This window comes from Rattus norvegicus, chromosome 9 (genome assembly GCF_021556685.1).
Source record: "Rattus norvegicus strain SHRSP/BbbUtx chromosome 9, alternate assembly SHRSP_T2T, whole genome shotgun sequence".
Taxonomy (NCBI): Eukaryota; Metazoa; Chordata; class Mammalia; order Rodentia; family Muridae; genus Rattus; species Rattus norvegicus.
In genome coordinates, this window is record NC_141542.1 from 60,594,768 (window position 1) to 60,614,448 (window position 19,681).

Sequence of the window (19,681 nt, forward strand, 5' to 3'; positions counted from 1 at the left end):
CAAATGCTTTTGAGTTAATAAGATGTTCACTTAATGATGTTCACTTAATGGTTCCTTTAACGAGCCCTCATGGGATCGTGCATCGGAGGGCAGAGGTCAAGGTGAGGTATCCTGTTCTATATACACTAGCAACTTTTAAAAACTAAAAAATTAAAACCAGTCCTGGCTTGTGCTCGTGGATTTTAAGAAATTTTGTGGGAGGAAGAAAAGGCAAAATGCCATCTTCTGAACGACCCTTGGATTATTCAATAAAGAAAGCTAATAAATGTCAACTTTCTGATCTAAAGCCCACAGATACAGGATAGCTATACATTTTATTTTTATGTGCTTCGGGCTTCTTCCTTTCTTTAAAAAAGAATGGTTATTTTTTTATTTACATTTCAAATGTTGTCCCCCTTCTTGGTTTCTCCTCTGCAAACCCCCATCCCACACTCCTGCCCCTGCTTCCATGAGGGTTCTCCCCCACCCCCCCACCCACCACTCCTGCCTCACCACCCTTGCATCCCCCTGTACTGGGGCATCAAACCTTCACAGGACCGAGGGTTTCCCCTACTTGAGACATCTTAATCCAGCCAAAAGAATGTGCTGAGTAACCAAAAGTAACGCTTGTGCCATGCTAGTCACTGGGAAAGCTGAGATCAAGAGCACTCTCTAAAGAGCCCCAGTCTGGTTCTATCTCCAAGCCTTCTTTAAGATCCAGTGCTTGATGGATCCAGTGCTTCTCAAAACATGTTAGCTCTGTCTACCCAAGACCAACCTGGTGAATGAAGCCCGAAAGGACCGGCTGTTTCAGGTTCGTAAGTCTTACCCTTGATGGAGGGAGAGTGCACCAGATGGCTCAACCACTGCTTTCTAGGGTACCAGCAGGCAGGTGATTGATATCAGCCTCCACACCCACGGAATGAAAGCCATGTATTCTCTCCCAGCAGGCTCCTTCTCTCTCCAGTGTACAAATCACTGGCAGGTTCGTCTTCGCTTGCCTGGCCTCCATGAATCCCAGCCCCACCATCTTACACAGACATCCACTGGCCTTTTCCTTTAGCCTCCCCCACTTCAGGAACAACTGCCCTCTTCCTTTTCACGGCAGCCCTTCTCTCTTGTGGTTCTGCCTCAGGGTTCCACATCAGTACCCTACCAATAGAGGCTAGCGTACCTCCTTCCACTCATTCACTGATTGCATAACTTCAAAGGTCTCATCAAGCACAGGTCTGTATACTCTTTGACTGACAGTCTGGGTATACGACAAGTTATAGTTGTTGGCTCCAAGAACACTTTCCAGCATCCTAAACGCTCAGCTCTGCGTTCAGGTGGGTTTACTTAACTCAGAGTTCTGTAGATTCAAGGGCCTCACAGAGGAGGCAGAGGAAGAGAGATCCACAGGAAGCAGAGGATGAGATACATGGAGGAACCCCAGTTCCTCCCAAGGAGGAGCCTTCTGCTGACTAGACTTCCTCTCTTAAGACTTATTTCTTATGTGTGGTATGTATCTGTATGAGCTTGTGCAGGTGTCCACTGAATCCAGAAGATGTAAGATCTCTAGAAGCAGAAGTTACAGGGAATTATGAGTTGTGAGCCAACTCAGACCCTTGGTAATTATTCTTAACAGCTGAACCATCTCTCTAGCCCCTAGACTCCACTTTTCAAAGGCCCTACCTCCCAACACTTACACAAGGATAACTAAACTTCCAACACGTGAGTCTTGGAGGAAAAAAATCATATCCAGATCACAGCTGGTTACAGATGGGGCAGGTCCCGAGGTGTGGTTTGAATCAGAAGGATGACATTGGCAAATATGTTTGACAATATGTTCACCAGGGAGTAGAACTCTTTGAAAGGATTAGAGGGATTAGGAGGTATGGTCTTGTTGGAGGAAGTGTGTCTCTGGGGCTGGAGCGTTGAGGTTTTAAAGCCTACGTCAGGCCAAACTCTCCCTGTGGATCACAATGTAGAACTTTCAGTAACTTCTCCAGCACCAGGTCTCCTGTGTGCCACCATGTTCCCTACCATGATGACAATAGACTAAGTCTTCAAAACTGTAAGCAAGCCCTTAAGTAAACGCTGTCTTTGATAAGAGTTGGCTTGGTCAATACATTGACTTTGACATGGTGTGTCAGGTTAGGTAGCCAGTTCTCAGTGCAGAACAGGGGTAGAATCCAGGCTTCTTGGCCTTCTGAGTTGTGTTTGTTTAGTTAGCTGGGTTTGTTTTTTGTTTATTCATTTATTTTTTTTTAATATCCTGCTGGGCATTTCTGTCTGCAGTTGAGATATCACTCAGTATTGAAGTGGTTTAACAATCTTGGGTCAAAACATGTGGTCTAGGGCCTCAACAGAATATTCTCTCAATGCATCGTAGTAGAGAATAGAGGTCAGAACTCAGATATCAAGCTATCTGGAGGCAGTTCTTGGGGCCACAATCTACAGGCTGGGAAACTTTGGACATCAAATTATTTTGATTTTTCTATTTAAGTTTCTTTCTCTGTGAACAGGAGGCTTTAAAATCTACACATGGTGCTTATACTATGCAATAGTTATCTAGTTCTCTGGGAGGAAACTGAGGCCCTGATAGACTTGGCTCTGCTCCAAGTACATCTGCCAGCTAAGACTTCTATACCCATCCCTATCCTGCCTGGGAGGCTGGGCTGCAAGGAGGCAGAAGGAAAAGAAGCCACAACAGGGGTCCCCAACACTGCATACTGTTCTGTTAAAAACTAGGAGAGCACTGAATCTGAAAAAAGAATGAGGGAAAGAATGATTTAAATCTTGTTTTGTTTTTCTTTTTTTATTAAACTTTAGTTGGGTTGGGAATTCTAAAACTTAATGCAAATTGGTTTCTATGGTGGTGGGGCTTCGACGGGGAGGTTCTAGATCACTGTAGCTGCAGGATGTGGTAGGTTACTCCTGCAATTGCAACACGTTGGAGGCTGAGGCAGGATAGGCACCAGTTTGAAGCTACCTGGGATGACACAGTAAATTCCAGGCTTTCCTGGCTACAGAATGAAGCTTTATCTCAAACAACAACAACAAAACAACCCCCCCACAAGCCACACCCACAAACACCCTTTCTCTATTGCATTACTGTGAAATTTACACATAAGCAAAGTAGCACCCCAACACGAGACACATTTAGAGCAGTGTTTCGAAGGCAACCTTGTAACTATAAGTCCAAATTGTAGTTAATTACTTCCCGAAATATGTGTAAGAAAGTTGGCTTTACCGAAGACAGCTGTATATTTCATAAAATGCGTTCTTTGTTGAGTTCCAGAGACGCAACTGAAGATTATCAAGCAAATATGGCCATTTCTTCACTTTAAATCAGAAAAAGCATTTCAAGACTTTCTTTCCATAAGACTGAAATCTATCAGAATTCTTTTCATCCTAAAGAAGTTGTTTTTCTTTTTTAACCCTACGGCTCAGGTTTTAATTTGGGGGATTAGTCAAGGTGTGTGGTCACAGGCAAACTCCCACTTCTTCTCAAGGGAAATGCTTGGCCTTCCACGTGCTGACCAGCCTGTCACCTCCCTCCCATAGACTTCAGGAACCAGTTCCACTTCACCTCTGGGGGCTGACCTGTGGGCAGTTCATCGTTTCCCACCACCTGGCAGTGATCCACCTTTACAGGGCCGCCACCCTCCCTCTGGACACCAACAGTCCCTTCCCCACCATTTCCAAATTCGGCTCTCCTGTGCTCAAGTCCTCCAACACGCATGATTTTGGTCCTCTCTGCCCCGCATCCGTTCTTCCTAGGGATGTCTCCCAGTAGATCAACTCGCCGGTCCTGAGATCTCCCCTCAAGCCTTTCCTTCAGCCTCTGCCACATTTCCGATCCACCTTCTCCCCTTTCCCTCCTGACTCCCTCCGCTTCATTTCGGGTCATCATCCTGGGTATCCTCTGCCCAGCTACACTCTCCTCTCTCCCTGATCTGTCCTTTCCGTTTGGGGTCCCCATCCCGGGTGTCCTCTGCAAATAGGGCTCTCCTCCCGCCAGGATCTGTCCTCTCCGTTTCGGGACCCTACCCTGATGCGGTCTGCACAGCTCTGCTCCGGTCTCCTGGGTCTCCGCCCCGCGGTCCCGGTGCGCTGGCCACTGGTGTCTCTCCACGCGTCCTAGAGCAGCTGTCTGGTGGGGATCCTCGTGTTCCAAGCAGGGCTGTGGCCTGGGCGGCGGCAGGAGTACTCACACACGGTGAGGCCGGGGTCTAGGGGAACCCAGCGGACTGTGGACCGGTGGCGGCAGCGGCTCAGCGGGCGGAGTGCAGCCGGCGCTGCGCCCGCCCTCGAGAACCCCCGCCGAGTCATTTGACCATATAAGGACACACGCGCCGGGGCGGCGGGCTGGGCGCGCTGGCCTGGAGAGCCGGGCGCGGCGGCGAGCGCCCCTCAGCAGCCGGTCGTCGTCTGTTCCCCCTGCTGACGTTACCACAGACCTTTTGTTTGACTTAACCTTCTTCCTTGCTTCCTGGTGTTTGGCTTACACTGTCAACCATCGTTGCGCCCTGGACTTGGCTCCCGGGATTGTTGCTAGGCAATGCAGAGAGCTGTAGCCACTGCCACCCAAGGGCGGAATGACACGGGACTACTAACACCAGGACCCTCCTCTGGGTTGCAGGGTCCCTGCCCGGTTGCAGCCTGGTGCAAGCATGGATGGATGGGTCGTTTGCAGATTTGGGGGAAGGAACTATGTGTGTGTAGCGCACACATTGGCATGGTAGTCTGCTGGGCCTTGCCTTGCAGACACCTTTCCATCATGGAATGAACCAAACCAATGACCTAGAGAATCATTAATGAGCCTGTTCCACCAGGGAGCTCACTGAGAGAAGGTCCTATGCTCAACACTCAGGGCTTGAGAGCTGTTGGACATTCAGTGGCTCCCTCCTGGCACAAAGAAAACGCTGGTCTTAATGTGGCCTTCACACTGTAAGCCAAGGTCCTCTGCAGAGTTGGTCTTTAGTAGGGACATGAGACTGTGTTGTGAGGCATGTGGTATCCTCACGTCTAGGAAAGGCAGCATCTGCTCTTGAGCAAATGGGTCCACACCCGGACAGGGTGGAAGATGGGCATGTGGAGAGGCAATGAAGGCCGGGGTTGGTGATTTCTCAGGGTCATGAGGTGACAGTTTATCAAGGGATTCATTTGGGTGCAGAGTCTATGAAAGGATATAGTTTGTCATCACTAAAATGGTATGGCCTCAGTAAGAATGTAAAGTGGCTGGTCACATTGTCTTCTCAGTCAAGAAATAGCGAGCAAGGAGACCTGGAGCTCAGTTTTCTTTGCCCAGCTCTAGAGAAGTGCCGTCCACCTTGGGAGCCAGTCTTTCCTCCTCAGTTAAACATCTCAGGAACTACCGCAAAGATTCTTCTAGAGGTGTGTCACCTAGGTGAGTCTAAGCCCAGTCAAATAGATAGTGAAGAACTATCACAATGGTAGAAGTCGTGTGGGGTAGGCTTGTTATTTCCTCCATTCGAGGGGTGCTGAGGGCAACACATTTTCCGTTTAAGGCAGGAAGAACCGTGTGGTGTCTTTCTTCTGGATGGTACTTCCTGATTGCTGTCACCAGAGGGTCTCCATGGTGGAACCTCAGAACTTGAGAGGCAAGGGAGTTAGGATAATTGTCCCGTAGTCAGCATTAGCTGTATCTGGCCTCTCCAGGGATCCTCGGCTCCTTTTGGTAAAGTTAGTTATCTCAATTAAATGGTGAGGACTCTAGATGAGGTGAACAGTTTCTATACCAGCTGAGATTGGCACTGATGTCTATGAGGTGGCAAGGCCATAAGAGTATCTTAAAAGATGGGAAATTCTTAACTCCTGTCACTCTCTCGGGAGTCTCCCTGGAGTTAACACTTTCCTCAGAGGAGAGTGAGCAAGCTGGGGTTGGACACAGGAAATCCATTCCCCTCTTGTCCTCATCTTCCAACTGAGGGTTACCCTAGCTAAATTCCCACTAATGGTCAAGGCACACTCTATCTTAGATTCAAAATAAAGGGTACGTAGACAGACTAATAGTTCTGAGGCTACTAATGTTTACTTTCTATATGTAAAAGCTAAAATTGCAAAATGGTCTAGGTCCTAGATGGTGAGTCTTAAGCCTCAGCTTTAAATTCAGGTTCAAAGAATAATAAAATGCCAATTCTGCATGTATCCTTTTTCTGTTTTGTTTTATTGTTTAAATTTTGTGAGTTATGCATTTGGTTTTATTCTTACTGACATTAGTTATATAAATTTTCTTCTACTAACTACTACAGCTGTGCTACATTGATTGTTATGCTGTCTTTTTAAAAAACGGGTTTATTTATTTATTTTAGATGAGTACACTGTAGCTGTCTTGAGACACGCCAGAAGAGGGCATCAGATCCCATTACAGATGGTTGTGAGCCAACATGTAGTTGCTGGGAATTGAACTCAGGACCTCCCAGAAGTGATCTTAACCTCTGAGCCAACTCTCCAACCTCCTATTGATTTCTTAATTAAAAGATCTAGGATTTATTTTTGTATTTTCCTTTTGACATTAGAGAAATATGAAATACCTCAGTGATCATATGGTCAGGAAAATCCAGTCTCTCAAAATAGACTTACCCGTATCTATAAAAATGCTGAGGAAGGGAGATAGAGGGAGAAGTCAAGGAACCAAAAACAAACAACAAACAATGAACCACAATTTATGTTTTGATTTTAATCACAGAACAAACAATTAAAAGAAGAAAATTTTCTGAACCAATCTGGGAAATCCTGATTGGCATTGACAGAATATCTGATGAAATTAATAAGTTGGTTTATTTTGTATAAAATTACATATACATGATTTTTTTCTTTCCTTTTTAAACTGCCTGTACTTTTAAGAAACTTTTCCAAACTATTGACCAGCAGAGTAATATGTCAGAGTTTATTCAAGATAAATTGAGGCAGAGGAAGTAGATGGAGTCAAAATGTATAGGTAAAACAGTCTCACCAATGGATTTGATAGAAATTGAAACTTGATAGTGAATGTTGAAATTTCATCCTATCTCTCCTCTCCCTTGGCAATGTTTGAAAAAAACCTCACAATGAAAAATGTCTCTAAATTTAAAATACACATACCATTGGCGATTCCTAGGTTTTCCCCTTACGGGAACCTGTCTTGTGTGTACTTGTTCTTATGTAAAATGATAATTCACGTAAGACTAATCACTGCAGAACTGTTTGTAATAGCAAAATACGGGACTAGATCAAGTGTCCGCCAACAGAGGACTTGTTAAGCACAGCATGGTACGCTTTCAAATTATTTATGAGTGTAGCTGTTAAAAATGTGGTAAGTATATTTACTGATTCAGCATGATCTCCAAGACACAGCAACCAAGAAAAATAAAAGTGGAGAACATTTCCTAGATTGTAATCAATCATTTGTTTTTGTGAACAAGAAGAGAAACAGTAATATGTTCCTGCTTGTGACTAGGCCTGAAAAGCTGTGGGACTGGGAGGCCGGAGGGAAAGGAGACTATTTTTTTATTGCATGTAGTTTTATTTGTTTCCTGTGACATTCAAGGAACCCAAATGTGTTATCCATTAAAAATTTTAAATGTTTTAAAACTGAAAGTAGTGTATGTTCGCTGGAAAAAAAAATAAGAAACTAATCACTTAAGAGAGAATTAAACAGAGTCAGAGAAGTTGTATGGAAATAGGAAGGTTAGACAATTACTAGGTTTAATATCATCTACACATATTAAAAACTCAAAGAATAAATTACTTAACAATAATATTTATGAGACAGTCTGGATGCATGAATAGACCAGTTACTGAAATTTGTAGCAACCTTTTTACTTACAATGAACTCTTGAACCATTTTGAATTGATGGTTTTGTATCACACTGGATGGAAGATTCTGGAAAACATAAATTCTACTATGGAAGAATAGAGCCCTGAATTCAGTCCTGTACCCGAGTGCCCCACCTGTGATGAGAACTCTGGCCTCAGGTAAGTCCTGAGGCTTCCTAATCTTCAATTTACTTATTTGCAACATGGTCTAATTAACATCTAGTTTAAGGAATTATTGTGGAGGTCTGTAGTCTTTAACAGTCTTACATATAAACCAGTTAGAACCAAATAGTGCAATGTTTAGCACAGAGTAGGTCCTTAGTAAACAGTAGCTCTTATTTAAGAGTAAGGGGGTGATAAATCCAGGAATAAGAAGGATAAATGCTGCATTCTCATCCAGGAGGAGATTAAGACTTAGCTCCTGTTCTAAAAATGGAAGTTTCTCTTCTGGTTGAAAACCCGCTATTGTAGATAACAGGCTAGTTTGTCAAAGGAAAAGAAATCAAGGAGATAGTCTAATTCCCCAAGCAGAACCAAGACACTACAAAGGCAAATGAAAGGTTATTGAGTTCTCTTGTTTATTGCAATGGGCCTGTAATTCTGTTACCAGCCAGCTACTCTCGGGGCCCCTGGGGCCACACAGCTGAGGAAGCTGGAAGGAATGAGCTCTGAGGTCAGGATGCTTGGAAACCATGTGAGAGGGCAACTTCTTAGGGAAACAACTCTTCAGGTGGTCCCAGAAAGGCTTTGTGTTAAACAACGCCTTGGAATTTCAAAGGCCTGGGGTAGGGTACTGGAACCCCATGTCCATTTCAGGAAGAGGGGAGGGAAAGCAGAGGCAGAACTGTTGGGAACTCTAAAATCCAGCCTCGTGTATCACATCCTCTGTCGTGGGAGGAAATGCAGACAGAAACTTCATTAAATCAAAAGGTTTCGTCTGTGGATCAGAGCAATCCAATTGATGACACTGGATTGGCCTACACCATCAATGTGAAGACTGAGTATCTGAGGTAGGTGAATGCTATCACCTGGTGGCAAGCCAGCTAGTGAGAGAGGTTGGCTGTAACCCTACCTGTGAGGGGTAGACTAGGGTTGCCTTCTAATGGAGGTCACTCCATAGGGACCATGAGGACATCATCATCATCACCAGAAAGAAATCGAACACATGAAACATATCCAGGAGAGGACCTTACCCTATATGGGTTTCACTGACTGACCATCAGCATTGGAAAACTTTGAGAGCACCTTTGTACCTTGGAAGAAAGATTTCTCCCACATAAACATCCCCACTCAACCCTGGGCAGGAAACTGCCTGGATGACTCAACCCTGATTCAGAGCTCATCTTCCAATTGCCTCACATGGTTGGAAGGTGAGTAAGTGTCTAGGATCAGAAAGCCAGCAGAAGCAACAGGAGTGATCAAAACCCATACCCTCTCCACCTGAGGATCCAGAGGCAGGTGTCTGCATGCTTCAGAAGACACAGAACCAGGTCCTGGTGTGGTGGCCCAGCAGGTTCTACATGCTTTCTATAAAGTGCTGTTGCCTTGCTCAGCAGGAAAACCAGACAGTTCACAGGGCAGGAGTCTTCCCAGAGCTTATGCAAATGAGGACTCCCTAAGGCTTCCTCCAACAAAAGGGAGGAGTTCCCATCTTCCACTCATAGAAGCCATACTCTGTTCATTTACCTGAGACTCCCAAGAGAAGCTCAGCACTCTACCGAGGGCCACCACCTCCTCTTCAGCCTCCTTTCAGGCTCTGCTAAGGAGGGAGATGCTGGGCTCTCTGAGAAGCACTTTCCATATCCCATTTCTTTTCCCTCTCTTTTTCACAAACGTAGTTAATGGATGCAAATAGTCAGTGTTTGAAGCCTCAAAACACGTCTGACTCCCAGCCAAACCCACAAATGACTCTATGATTCTGAGTTTTCCATGGGTGGTTAAAGTTTGCCTGGAACACTGGATGCAAGTTTCCATTGTGGCTTTGACAGGACACCGAGAAAGGCTCTGGTTGGCTGAACCACCAAAGGGAAGAAAAAAACCCAAAAAACCTCTGGCATCGAAGTTCTGTCCTGTCAGCGAATGTTGGACTCATGAGAGTTTTCCTGGTGCAGACCCTGAAAACGTGTGCTCTTGCTTTTCATTTGAAATCTTAGGGAGAAACAAAACTTGCTACCATGAATTGCATGTTTGAGACCCCTCTGTTCTCTGCTCTTCTTTGGCTGTTTTACTCTCTCTTGCCCTGGTCAAGACACCTCGAAACACACATGTGGTCTGTGAACATTCATCCATGCATCCCTGAAAGGGGACAATTCCTTGTTCCTGGGATGTTTACTTAAACCACACTAAAACCATTTCCCTGTATGGAGTAATTTTATGAGTCAGCCTTGCAACTTTGAGATCTCACTCTCTCTTCTTCTCACTCACTGGCAGACAATCTGTGTAGTCTATCCAAAAAGGACTCTGGGACAGCCTAGCTAGAGGAGGGCTAAACTCTAGGGACCGGAAACTATGGGGTCATGGTAACTTTGTGTCCCTACAGAGAAAATTAGTTTGGCTCACGGTTTTGAGTGTTCTTGATTAGTGTCCTTACCTGGGCCTCTGCTGATGCTTTATCTGAGCATGGTGTGTTAAAACTGTTTGTCTCAGGACAAGGAGCAAAAAAGTCAGGGTCTTTGATCTCCTCATCCCCTTGAAGGACATCCTTAGTCATCCTCTGAGAACCAAGGCTTAGTTGTTAGTGCGTTTTCATTTTAAGTCCTAGGGATCCAACCTAAGTTTTGTGTATGCTTAGCAAACAGTTTCTACTAAGCTGTCACTCAGACTTGGGGACCAAGATTCCAGCACATGGGTTTTAGGGGACATAGAAGCTCCAAGTAGAGTGAAGAGGTGTGTGTGTGTGTGTGTGTGTGTGTGTGTGTGTGAGAGAGAGAGAGAGAGAGAGAGAGAGAGAGAGAGAGAGAGACTTGGACAAGTCCTTCTACTTTCTCTTCTTTACCTCACCTGTGAAACAAAGGGAGCAGTGCCTCTCTCTCTCTCTCTCTCTCTCTCTCTCTCTCTCTCTCTCTCTCTCCCCCTTATGTAAAGAGGTCTTTTGTAAGAGATTTATCTTTTCTTCAATCCATTTTGTAGTTAGGTTTCAATGAGAACATCACTAGAATGCTCCCCTGCGGGGTTCTGCACTGGAAGAAAGTTAGCTATACACATGTCTTAAGTTCTCCCAGTAAGAAAATTGAGGACAATCTTCTCCCTAGTTTGGAAGATGCTTTAAAATTGGGCCTAGGAGTCATGACAGAGCTTTCTGGAACAACCAAATCTCTTTCACCTCATTGTACTGGGACAGTTGGAATACCAGGAATACATTTTCTAGAATGTGTGATCTTCAACATCTTCCAGAAAACTATAAATAAATATTTTTAGGCTGTATTAACTGTACAGATATCTGCACAGGGAAGATGGTAGGTGATTACTGTGCGACAGTAGTGGGTTGGTGAACTTCCTTCCAGAACAGCTCCAAGGGGCTCCATTGCAAAATTACTGTCAGACACCTGAAACGGCTAGCAAGCTGTTCCAACTCAAAGGGGACTCTTTCTCTCCCTTCCCACCTTTGCCATCCTTCCCACAATCTGAAATTCAACACTTTGCATATATCCTCAAGGCTGTCTGGTTTTCTGCCCTTGTTGCCTGGGGATGAACTCTCCTGCCTTATTAAATCATTGTCTGCTTCCTTGTGTTTCTGTGTTACTGTAGTAGGTCAGGCTTAAAGCAGAAGAAGGACTTTCTCGAGCTGTTTTACAAAGAAAACGCTTGGCGAGTTACCAGGCTGGGGAATCAGAGACTGTAATAGGATCCTAGGCAAGGAGAGGGGCTTCAGGGCCACTTCCGGCTTAGTCTCTGCTCCATGTGATCTCAATCAGCTTCAACCAGTGAGGGAAGAGTTCGGTCAGTACAGAATTTTTTCCCCCTATTAATATTGTATTGTTGACCAAGACCTTGAACATGCTAAACTCTCTCGCTCTCGCTCTCTTAAATTAACTCTGTGTCTTTCTGAGAGCTGCAACCTAAGTTATTGGGATAAGCCACTTGGAATGTCTCTCTTTACTCTGTCCCTCCCTTCTACTACCCAGAACCTCCACCATCCCCTCCCTGCACCCCCAAAACACCACACACAGAAACTGTGTGCATTGTGTCAGGTCATTCCACACCATCTTGCTCGTATCCACAGAAGGAAAGGCTATGAGCCCCTCACAGGAAGGATTGAGACATTTCTGTGTTCACACCATTTTCCAGCTTGGTCATTGTTAACTGAATTGAACTCAGGTTTCTTGAATATACCTGAATCAGCATAGGGCTGCCACACAGAAGCTGTCTGAAGGCCAAGGGCTGATCTTCCATTCAGTCACAGTAGTGATCTAGGCTTTGCCCTGAGATCTACTTTGCACAGATTGACGCCAAGCTGATTGGGAAAGCTGGACCTTGCAGGAGGTGGCAACATACTTGGGTTTGGAAGTAATTCCTCCTGCATTAAGAGAAGTAGCCTCCAGGTCATAGCGTTTGTCGATGCCTCAGAGAGCCGAGAGAAAGCTGTTGGAAAGTTGCATGTGGGGGCGCCTGCATCCACCTGTTCTTCTAGAACAGGGCTACTCCCTGCCCACTCCCAGCACTGCCTGCCACAGCTCTATTCAATCCCAGAGAATTTGCTCAGAGGGGCTTCCAGGGTGTCCCCAGTCTACGAATGAACCCTCCCTTCATTTCTGAGAACCAAATTTAAATCCACATCTTTACTTTCTACAGGAGTCATATTAATAACCTATTGTTCACTTTTTAAACATTCTGTCTATGCAAATGAGAACATAGAAAAGGAAGCAAGAAACCCTTCTTCCCACCACAGTCTCTTTGAGGTCCTCCTCCATCTAACAGCGCAAACATGCAATATGGCTCACTGCACGGGCAGGTATGTGATCCTAGGGCAACAGCTCTGCCATAGCTTCATGAGAACTCAGCCTTTAGACTGGGTTTCTAATAGTCTGTGAGCCGAGATGGGAGAGACAGAAGCTCTCATAGCTCCCTTCACCCTACCAGTCTTATAGCAAATTCACTTGGATTGAGACACTCAAGTTCCGAATAGAAAATACTGGCAAATGTAGGCGGGACCAGAAGGTTTACACATTCCTTGACTGGCGCTCTGCACCCATAGAGAAGAGTCTCCAAGTTCAAATCCAACTTCGATTTCAGCACTGGGGTTGCTCACTGAAGCCTTCTGACCTTCTGCTACTGGAAGACAGCAGAACCTTCAGGAAGGGATACTGGGAAGACTCCAGGTCACTGAGGGTGTTGTCTTAAAGGAGATTGGGGGACTCTAGCTCTATCTGCTTCTCTTTCCTCAGACAGGAAGTGAGCAGCTTGCTCCAGTATACTGTGCCGGCTTTGGTGTACAGCCTCACCTCAGGGCCAAAACAACAGAACTTGAGTGATGTGGTATTCCTGCCCCAGGGCTTATCTAGGTTCTCTGTCCGACAAGGAAGCAGAGAAATGAATATAAAACCTATCATGAGGCTGCCTCAAGGCTAGGTTTTTATTCTTCGTGGGTCCCAGAGGCATCCGTGTGAACTAGATGGAGAAGCACGGGGCACATTTTTCTTGGCAGATACCCAAGCCATGGCTGGCCGGGAGCAGGACCTGCCCCAGTGTCTCTACCAGAACAAGTCTGCACATGCCTAGTTCCTAGACAGGGACTACCTCACATTACTGAAGTGCAGAGATGTTTCAGAGATCAGGAACCATAGGGAATCAGCCCTATTACCATCTGTACTCAGGGGGAGCTAGAAGCAAGGTCTGCAGTTTTGAAGAAGGCAGGCCAGTGAGTGTGGGGTTGGAACACAGAGAACCTGGTAACCTAGAAGGAATCAGGATCGGATTAAAGGTGGGAGGGTAGTCTTATCTCTCAGATGAAATCAGGGCCAGGCAGCTGGCCAGCTGGAAGAGAAGCCGGGAAGGCTAAACCCAGGGTGACTTCATTGGCGATTCCTTCACCTTCCAGTAGTCTCGTTTGCCTTCCTCCCTCCCTTTATAGTCTCTGCAGAGACTGTGTCCTACACACAGTTCCTCATTCACAGAAGTAAAGCATTCTCTTTGCATCCAGTGGGTCTGGGGCTCCTAATCATGACCACTTTCATCAACCAATGCCTCAGTAGGACTTGATCTTATCCTTGGAAAGCTGTCTGCCAGAAGGTTTATTAGGGTGAAACCATTTGAAGTCTCTCTTGATTGCTAATCTCTGAGAAAACAGGTCAAACATTGTACTGGTAGTTGGTGGTGGTATCCAAAACCAACACTGGCCTGTGTTTCTCAGGCAAGCAGGATTCTTGGCTCAGGCTCCAGAGGGAAGTGTGTGGTATGCATGTCTTCTTGTATCGGCTTGTGCTCTGTTGTGCTGGCAGCCAGAGGGTCCACATAGGTGGGAAAAAATGTTGTGGAATGTAAGACAGGGAGCTGTGAGATTCTTGATCCCTTTAGATTTGTCTTCACAGTGCTAAAAGAGCCCTTCAGGGGAAAGCCAAAGCTATGGCCACTGGCCTGAGGGAGAGCTATGTGATAGAAGCATGCTAGGTGTATTTTAGGGAGCTACACACCATGCAGTCAACCCACCTCACATAAGAAGCCATGGGAGCGATACGTAGAAGGTACTGGAGAGCTTCAACTCCATTTCAGAGATTGCTGAGTTTCCAACATTTTGCTCCTAAACCCATGGCTGTGTACTGAATTGCCACGAAACTCAAAGGGGAACAATGACATGAGCAAATACTCAAGGAATGCAAGTAAGCCACACAGTGCCCTCTCTCCTGTGAGACACCTACAACCGGCTACTCTGATTTCAGCTTAAAAACCAATCCTAAATGAAGTCAGGCTGGCTCTCACTCTATCCTGAAATGTACACAAAATTAGAGGATATTAGTGTATATTTCTTGTATTATTTTAAAATATAATTTAAAAACCCAAATTATAATTCTGGAAGGAGTATCAATATCAGTACTGTCTCATTCAGAGATAATTTTTAAGATGATAAACTGAGGGCTACAAGGTTTCTGTTTCATTAACCCTTTCCAAGCACGGCTTAGTGGATCTTATCTCTTAGTCCTGGTTTTAACTGGAGTCCTTTGTTTCTGATGCATCCAGAGTCCTCACCTTTGGGATGAATAACAGGATATTTTGACATTCACAGTGCATAAGACCAAGGATAGAGTTCAGAGATAAAGCTATTGCTTAGCATGCTTTAGGCTTTGAGCTCCATCTCTAGAACAATAACAACGAAAAGGTGGGTTCCTATAACTTCCTTCCAGGAATTTGCTATCTACCAAGTAACTCATGGTTACAGTCCCACCAAGATGAGTAAATCTCCCTCCATCCACTTCAAGTGTGACTAGAACTAGCTGAATAAAGCTAAAACTCCAGTAAGTTCTGGTCAGGACTAAGATATGGAAGGCATACCTCACTTCTGGATATATATCTAGAAGCCCCCAAGTAAGGATCTGTACCCACTCACAGAAATACTCCTTATTGCCGGAGGTATATATATACCTGGAGTATCCATAGATAAATGGACTGACGAGCAAACTACTGCATATACAATGGGGTGATACACACACTAAAGCATTATGTAGTCCTAAAACAGAAGGAACTTCTGACACATGCTTGCAACACAGGTAAAACCGGAGCACAGTATGTTAAGTGCAATAAACCATTCACAAAAAAAGTACAAATCCACAAAGCAGCCAGATTCATACAGATAGGAAGGACAGAAGTTCCAGAAGATGCATGGGGGCAGGTGTTGGGTCCGATGGGGGTGAGTAAGGATAGTAATGGTGGAAATATATACAGGGTTCCATTTTTAAAAGACAAAAATGGACATTGGTATGTCAGGCTCAAGTACACAACATGACTGAAGTGGACATTTAATAGTGATTAAAAAAGTGGAGAAAACATGTGTCAAATGCATGTTTGTAAAGTGATGGAAATGTAGGCAGAGTCCTCGGCCAGACCTAAGAGTCTATAGTGCTCGACTTGTATGCTGACTGGATTGGACTACTGAGAAGCAAGCCATTTAGCCAAACCTTATTCTGGAGTTGTGGTGAGACTGACACTTGGCTAGTTAGCCTTCTGATACTGAGACAGAATAACCAAGAGGATCAACTTAGAAGGAGAAGAGGTTTATTTTTGACTGGTGGTTTCGAAGGATTCAGTCCAAGGTCACTTGACTCTGTTGCTTGGGATCTATGGAGACAGAAACCTATGGCAGATGCATGTGAAAAAGGAGGGTGCTCACCTCACGATGGCCAGGAAGCAACGAGAAAAAAAAGGAGCTAAATTTGGAAAAAAGAGAGTGAGACTTCAGTGAGTCATCCAAGGGCACTTTCCAACAGCCTAACTTTCTTCCTTAGGTCAAATTCCTAAAACATTCACCATTTTCCAAAAGTGCTTTCAGTTGGGGACTTTTTTTTTTATCAACAGCTGAGCCTGGGGGAAATGTAATACCATTTGAATTTTCATGACAAATAAAGCAGTTGAGCTTTTATTTTGTGAGTGTCCTTCAACCAGTTAGAGCCTGACCTACCCAAGGAGGAGAGAATTCTTTTTGCCTGACATTTCTAGGCTGGATCATTGGGCTTTTCTTCTCATTAACTAAAATGGACCTCAGCAGCTCCTGTGTCCTGAGCCTGCCTATCCTCATCAAGTCAACCTTCCCTTTCCCATTTCTCAGGCTCAGGGCTCCCTTTGGCTTTCAGTTTATTGACTCGCTTGCTGACTCTGGGCCTTGTCAGCTGCCACAATAGCATTAGCCACTTCGTGTGCACGTGCATAGAGCACGCCCCTTCAGTATCAAAGGGAGATTGGCTCCAGGAGCCCCTTCGGGATACTAAAATCTGAAAATCTGTAGGTCGTTGACTCTCTTATATAAAATGGTACACAGTATTTGCAATATAACCAAGGGGTGTTCTTGCATATTCTTTAAGTCATCCCCAGATGGTTTATGATACCTTATACAACACAGGTGCTTTATAATAGTGATAAACTAGATTGTTTAGGGGACAATGGCAAGGGACCAAAAGTCTCCACATGTTCAGGAAAGAGAAAGGGGAAGAGGGAGAGTGAGAGGAAAAGGGGGAGAAGGAGATCATCTGTTCTTCCAACACTAGAACAACAACGATAAAATAAAACACAAGAAAAACTCATCAGAAAAACAGCATCCTTCTCCTAGGAGTAGAGTAGACCATCCATGATGGATAGAATGGATATGTAGGTCCCAAGAGACACTACAATAGTGTTATCGAGGGCATTGTTTGCTTACGTGATTGCAGAGTATCTTTCTACTTTCCAGTACACACTGCACAATGGCATTTGTCATAGATGCTTGTTGCCCACAAGAACTACATAGTAAGACCACATTACTGAAGATATCTCTTATGTTGGTTGCAAGACATAGAGAAAACAAGACGGAACTAGAATGGCTTCCTCCATGCTGGCTAGTTTACATAGTGGTAGATGGTGCTGCATAGGCTCCTGGGAGGAGAATTATCATCAGCTCAGCTTACTCAGCTATGCAGTCTGCATATTATGCTGCTGGTGTATCAGGTAAAAAGTGCCTCGTGGTGAAATGGTGGCAAATCACTACTGGGGGTAACTGGTCCTCCTTTTGAATTCTAGGCCCACTCCACAAGAGGGAATCCATGTCTGGTTCCATAAGCCTAATCTAAAGCCTGTGGCTGAGGAGACCATGGGCTTTAGTGGAAAAGCTACTGCCTTTGTTTTGCTAGATGGACATGGTGTGCACATCAAATGGCTACCTAAATATATTTATTTATACAGGTAGATTAGTGCTACTAAAATCTTTAAGAGAAACTCCTTTATGTAGAGGGCAGTAACTCAAAGCTTGAACATGGTCAAAGTACTGAGATTAAGGAATTGTTGGGTATTCAGCCACAAATGGGATATTGATCTCACTCGCTTCAAGGCTCCAGGAATATCATGGAAGACCATGAAGAATATAAGAGCCCGGGAGAGGACAAAAGTAAAGTAGAATTCTATCTTCAGAATATGACATGGCTTTTCCACTCTTGAATTCATAACAGTCGAGATATTGACAAACCAATGTAAGATTGGACCTGCTTCCCTGGGCCCTTGAGCCTGCCAATCCCCAGAGCCTATAAGTGAATTATAGTAGTTAGGGTGAGGAGGGTGTGAGGGAGGCCCCCTCTTCCCCAAGACACTTAATGGTGACTGGGGGAGGGAGAGAGATTTTCTTCAGTGGTATACACAATAGCAAGAAGCCCATGCTTCTATAAATAATTTCTCACCTACAACACTGTAATCAACCTTAGTGAAATATATTGGAATGTCTATAGAAGGAAAGATGATAGATAGATAGATAGATAGATAGATAGATAGATAGATAGATAGATAATAGAATAGGAGATAGTGGGGATGAATGTGGGAAATGCTGTGTATGAATACACCATAATGAAATCCATCATATGTATTCAACATGTACCAATAAAAAGTGAAAATAATGCCTGTTGGTAATGCATTTGGTAACACTTTTAAATGGGGTGAAGGTGATTCACGCCAGGCAGTGCACCATGCCCACCCTGACAGAATCAGAACAGAGGTTGCCTCTGTGAAAAAACATACCAGCCTGTGTTAGTGAAATGAGTCAGCTGAAAAGATACTCCTAAAAATAGAACACAAAGACAAAGCAAAAAGTAAACGAAGCAAAGTTCTTACGATCACGGCCCTCTCTCTACCTGAGCGGCCTCACAGCAGAATTGCTCTGACAGAACACATTTCATGATAACAGTGCAGCCTATGCTGTGCACTTGGCTGGATTAGCCAGGCCAAGAAACATATTTACAACTCAGTATTGTATATAACAGACTGGCATGAGGACTATAAAGACTGAGTGGAAACATACTCAGTTTCATTAAGCCACGTATTGCCAATTTTCTCTCCCCCCAACCACAGTCTTTGGCATAATCTTCAAGAAGGGGATCTTTTTAATTTTATTGATCACACCTACACAGAAGGCCTTTCTGTCTTTATACACTGGGAAGGCAAATATGCAGATCTGTAAAAGGCCACCAAAAAAGACCAGGATGTACCATCCCTGGTGCCATCTCCACTCTGATGTAAGAGTTATTTCAAGCCTAAGACATTTAAGAAGGAGTAAAAGCAGAAAGAACATTCTCCCACCCCTGCTCCCATCTGTGTAAAAATAAAGCATACATTTCCCTTTGTGCCTCCCTCCTTCCCATATCGTGAGAACAGCCCTCAGGGCACCATGGATATATACACAATGAACTTCTCTTCTACTAATTTCCCCTCCCACAATTCACCATTCCTAAAAGCCCAACGCCTTTCTTTATCTTTGTTTTAAAAAGAAGAAAAAACATAAATTCATTGTTGTTCTTTAAAACAGGAATTCCAAGGTCTGGACCCTTCTTTGGCTTTTCACTGTGCTGTGAACATCTCTGCAGAATAGAATAAATTCTCAGCAAATACAACTTTGGTGTTTTCTCCTGGCAAACTGTTTTCTCAGTCTGATTTGCAGGCTTCACCTTTTCTTTTCTCATACTGAGAGTACAGCACTGTGAGGCATACACAGTAATCAGTGGAGGGTCCAGGGTGCACTGGTCAATACTTCAAGAGCATTGTGACAAGGCCCCTGATGGCCTTCATACTAGACTGACCAAAGACTGGGTGACCTAAACGCACAGATTCGTTTTCTTATAGCTGTAGAGACTAGAAGTCCAAGATCAAGATGCCAGTAGACTTGTCTCTTTTGAAGGCCATAGACAAAAATCCATCCCATGACTCGGCTAGCTCTTGGCAAGTTGCTAGTGATTGA

The 19,681-nt window shown here is 44.5% G+C and overlaps 1 protein-coding gene across 5 annotated transcripts in view; it reads right to left on the reverse strand.

Annotated features, from left to right (window-relative positions):
- Positions 1-19,681, reverse strand: part of Fhl2 (four and a half LIM domains 2) — a 72,625-nt gene that overhangs the window by 38,015 nt on the left and 14,929 nt on the right. For 2 of the 5 annotated variants that reach the window (XR_015628879.1, XR_015628880.1), the window contains exon 1: positions 4,015-4,216. The gene's annotated coding sequence lies outside the window, so the exon portion shown is untranslated. 5 annotated transcript variants of the gene reach the window in all.